The sequence below is a fragment of the Nannospalax galili genome, unplaced genomic scaffold (genome assembly GCF_000622305.1).
Source record: "Nannospalax galili isolate Female #2095 unplaced genomic scaffold, S.galili_v1.0 scaffold150, whole genome shotgun sequence".
In the NCBI taxonomy this organism is placed as follows: Eukaryota; Metazoa; Chordata; class Mammalia; order Rodentia; family Spalacidae; genus Nannospalax; species Nannospalax galili.
Genome location: NW_008329320.1, coordinates 2,858,780 through 2,863,472, shown reverse-complemented (window position 1 = coordinate 2,863,472; position 4,693 = coordinate 2,858,780). Strand labels below are relative to the sequence as shown.

The window sequence follows — 4,693 nt, the reverse complement described above, 5'->3', positions numbered from 1 at the left end:
GATTAAAGCAGTTATAACAGTTGCTCAGTATTATTTATTAAATAAATGGAAAGGGATAATTTTCCAAGAGGTGAAAACATAGTTATTGGGGTTGGAGACATGGCTCAGCGGTTAAGAGCACTGGCTGCTCGTCTAGAGCACCCATGTTTGAATCCCAGCACCCACATGGCAGCTAACAACTGTCCTTAACTCCAATTCCAGGGGATCTGACATCCTCTTCTGACCTCGGAGGGCATTGCATGACATGGGTGCACTTAAATACATGCAGGCAATATACTCATACACATAAAATAAAAATAATAAATAAAAATATTTAAAAACATAGTTATCATGAAATATATGATAACTATGTGCCACAGATTTATTTAACACACTTCATAAAAGGAATCATCAGGATAATAAAGTTGGTCTGAGGAGAATTCAAGGAACAGGAGTCTGTATAGAGTTGTTACTGGAGGCCAGATTCTGGGCTGGATGTGTCAGGTTTTGGCCTCTTACTCAAGAATAAAATTAAAGCCCACACAGATAGTACAGATCAGAAGTATACAGTCATGCTGGTGTTGGCAGCACATATAGTAAAAATTTAACAATATAGAGAAGATTAGCATGGCCCGTGCATAAGGATAACATGCAACTCCTGAACCATTCCATTTTGAACACTTTCAGAATCCAAAATGGCCAAAAGTTATTGTAAATTCATTTGTTTTCCCTTTTCATGTGGGCAATAATGTCAAATGTGCTATATAACTAGGTTAGCATTTTAGATGAACTTGACTGACTTTTAATATAAACGGTTATGGTGCTGGAGAGATGGCTCAGTGGTTAGGAGCACTGACTGCTCTTGAAGAGGACCCAGGCTGGATTCCCAACACCCACATGGCAGCAGACAACCATCTGTAACTCCAGTTCCAGGGGCCTCCGATCTCCACAGGCATTGCATGACATGGGTGCCCTTATATATGCAGGCAATATACTCATATACATAAAAATAATAAATAAAACACCCCCCAAAAATTTACAATAAATCCATGTCTCCCCTGCTGGAGACTTTTTTTTTTCTTCCTCTTTTATAAAATAACCCAGTGAAGCAGCTAAGACCAACCCGATTATTAAAAAATCCCCCCCAAAAAAATCTAAAAAAAAAACCTTTGAAAAAACCGCCAAAAAATTTACAAAAAAATAAATGAAATATTTTAATATAAACTGTCACAAAGCCACTGATTATATATAAAAATCTTATATATGACAAATTAAATTAAGAAAAAAGGGGGAAAAAGTAATATACTGTCAAGATTGACAGGACACATGAATGAAAATATTCAAGGGCTTCATTACTTTTTGAGGGTTACTTTTATGGGGTTCAAGAGAAAGAAGGAGGAATTTGATTGCTAAGGGACATAGTTTGGCTGTGTCTCTCTTTTGATTGACAGATTATATAACCATTTCTCTGCTATGCATGCTCCTTCCCATAATGCAGCTGATTTTAATCATATACATGCCCAAATTATGTGTAGCCATAAAGTCATAAATAGGGGAGTATCCCTAAAAGTTCACTTTGAAGACACAAGTTTGCCTTATTGCATACGCATCAAAACCAGTCTAGGCCATATCAACCCATTTTTGTAGTTCCCAGATTGTGTTCCAGGATGCATTTGAATAGGAATTGTTCATGTCAAGGGTTACTAAGGAAATGACATGTTTCTGTTTAAAGCAGCTATACATGAAGCTCAATGCATTTGGGGTTTCTTGGTTGCTAACATGCTGTTAGGTGCTTTGTTCAAAGAGGGGTATGTGTATAGCCCAAGCCAAGTGGAGTCCCAAGTTGCTAAGGTATTCCTTAAGCTTGCCTGCTTCAGAGCTAGGGAAGGCATCCTGAAATAAATTGACCCTGTTAGAGGTAAATCTGGTGTCTTCCCTGGAGGGCAGTTGTTATGGTTGGCTTTGGTTGTCAACTTGACACATCTGGGAAGAGGGAGAACCTTGACTGGGAAATTTACTCTATTGGATTGGACTTTGGCCATGTCTGTGAGGCATTTTCTTGATTGTTGATTAATTTGGGAGGGCCCAGCGCACTGTGGGTGGTACCACCTTTGGGTAGGTGGTCCTAGGTTGCATAAGAAAGCAAGCTGAGCACAGACCAGAGGAGCAAGCCAGTAAACAGCATTCCTTCATAGTCTGTACTCCAAGTTCTTGCCTCCAGTTTCCTGCCCTGAGTTCCTGGCCTGACATCGCTCAAAGAGGGACTACCACTTGGAAGTGTAAGATGCAATATACCTTTTCCTACCCAAGTAGTTTTTGGTCAGTGTTTTATCACAGCAATAGAAATTAAACTAGAACTCTTTGGGGTTATCTTTTCTATTGAATGGGAGTTATGCAGAGTCAGGAGGATCAGGAGTTTGAGGCTAGTCTGGGCTACATGACCCCCTGTCTCAAACAACCAAGCAATAGGGGCTGGGGATGTGGCTTAGCTGGTAGAGTTTTTGCCTAGGATGCCTAGCAAGCCCTGGGTTCCATTCCCAGCACAGCATAAAACTGGGTTGGTGGTATATATCTGTAATCCCAGTATCCAAGAGGTGGAGGCAAAAGAATCCTTGACTGCACAGTGAATTCAAGGCCAACCTGGAACACGACAGACTGCTGAAACAAACAATTTAATTAACAAAGATATTGTTATTGAGGCCCAAGATTTTGTTTCCCTATGACTTGTGCATCTGGTTATGCCATAACACCCTAATGTCCTTGTCACTGGTGTTTCCAGGGCATGTTTTGTGGATATGCATGACATCCCAATTGAAGATGCCTAGAAATACTGATATAGGGTGAAAAGGAGAATTTGAAGGTGGGAGCCCAGTTCCTGCAGCCAGCATGTGGGTGCTAGGGGTCTGAGCAACAGAAGCAGAAATGGAAAGGTGACCTTATTTGTATTCCGGCCAGTGAGAGATACCAGCTGCATGCTGGTTAGACAGGTATGGGAGTTGCTTTCTCCTACTTCTCAGTCCCATGAGATGCTACTCTAGAAAACAGGTCTGGAGGCCAGCTTTGCATGTATGTCTTTCTCTAAATGTAGAACTTGCTTTCTTCAGATGGAGAGCTAACTTTGAGACTAAAGCTATGAGCATGGTATCTGGGACTATGCCAAGAACAGAGCATTTCTAAAGTAAACAGTGACTCAACCTGAGCTGAACACAAGTCCCCCAAGCACATCAGAGGGGACCTCTTGCAAGGCAAGTGGCATCTTGCCAGGGAATTAACTCAAAACAAATCCCTTCCAGCCCCCAGGTGCTAGAGGGGAGTTTCAGAAACAGTCAGCCTGGGAGGGCCATGCAAGGGCTTACAGGAATTGCCTCACTTGGGCTTTGATGTTGCAGTTCAGCTGAGCCTCAGCTGCTGGGAAAGGGAACTAAGTGATCAGAGTGCTTACAACAGGAAGGGACCAGGGAGACATTCATTCCATCTTTTTCATGGTACAGGTGAGGAGTCCAAGGCACAGAAAGATTAAAGCCTTTGCCCAAAGCACACAGTGGAGAACTGTGAGTAGAGCTTGGGTCGCTTGTTTCCTAGGACAGGCGTTTCCAATCCCTGTACCTTATAGATGAAGAAGGCAGGCTGTGGCACCCACATGGATTTGCTCCCTGGGTGACAGAGCTCTATTTCTGGTGCAGAGCTTAAGCATCAGTCAGCAAACAGGAGGACAAGATAAATGTGGTCTCTGTGCATGGGAGCAGCATGTGACAGTGTGACAAGATGTGTCAGTGCAGGAACAATTTAAAGCAGTGTCATGGCAACTGGCACTCACTGTGGGCCTGGATAGTTCCAGTAATTACTGGTGCCATTCAAGATGGCCTCTCATCTGCTGACAAGCCTGAGATGAGAGGCTTGAAAATAAACCACACGCTGAAGGCAGCACCAGCCAGCTTCTTCTTCAGGGTCTGGGGTTTTCAGCATAACTCAGAGGAGAAATAAACCCAGCAGCCTTGGGAAGCCCCCAGAATTACCATGTGTATCTGTAAAGAATGGTTTTGCTTCCCCTTAGAGCAGAGTGCTGTCTCATGTCTCCCGAGTACTAATGTTCCAAGAAGGGGCTCCGGTGTGAAGGGATGGCAAGGGAAAGAGCGTCTTCCTCCCTCCCTCCCTCTCTCCCTCCCTCCCTCCTTTCCTTCCTTCCTTCCTTCCTTCCTTCCTTCCTTCCTTCCTTCCTTCCTTCCTTCCTTCCTTCCTTCTCTCCCTCTTTTCCCTCCCTCTTTTCCCCTCCCTCCCTTCCTTCTTTACTTTTTCTCTCCTCTCTTTTTCCCTCCCTTCTTCCCTCCTTTCCTTCCTTTCAGTTTTTGAGACAGGGTCTCATACTGTAGTCCAAGTTGGTCTGGAACTCATGGTAGTCCTCCTGCCTCAAGCCTACTGAGTGCTGAGATTACTTTTTTATATATCACACTTTCTACTGCTACCTACCACAATAATGGCAGTAATAATAACAAATCTTCCTCCATGGTAGGAGACGAGGTGAATGTGTGGAATGAGGTCAGCTTCATCAGCAGAACTTCTTATTAGACCATTATGCCCAACTGCCAAAGCTGCCTTGATTTTAACTTGAATGATTATATACTCTTCTGAAATAGGCCATTTGTTGTCCCTCAATATGTGATCACCTATTATTATTATGATTATTATTATTACTATTACTATTATTGAGTCAGGG

At 42.9% G+C, this 4,693-nt stretch overlaps 1 non-coding gene across 1 annotated transcript; it reads left to right on the top strand.

The window, feature by feature from the left end:
- Nucleotides 1–551: 551 nt before the first annotated feature.
- LOC115070799 lies at nt 552–657 on the top strand. Its single transcript, XR_003849928.1, has one exon. It is a non-coding gene; the product is annotated as a U6 spliceosomal RNA (small nuclear RNA).
- The last annotated feature ends 4,036 nt before the right edge of the window (nt 658–4,693 follow it).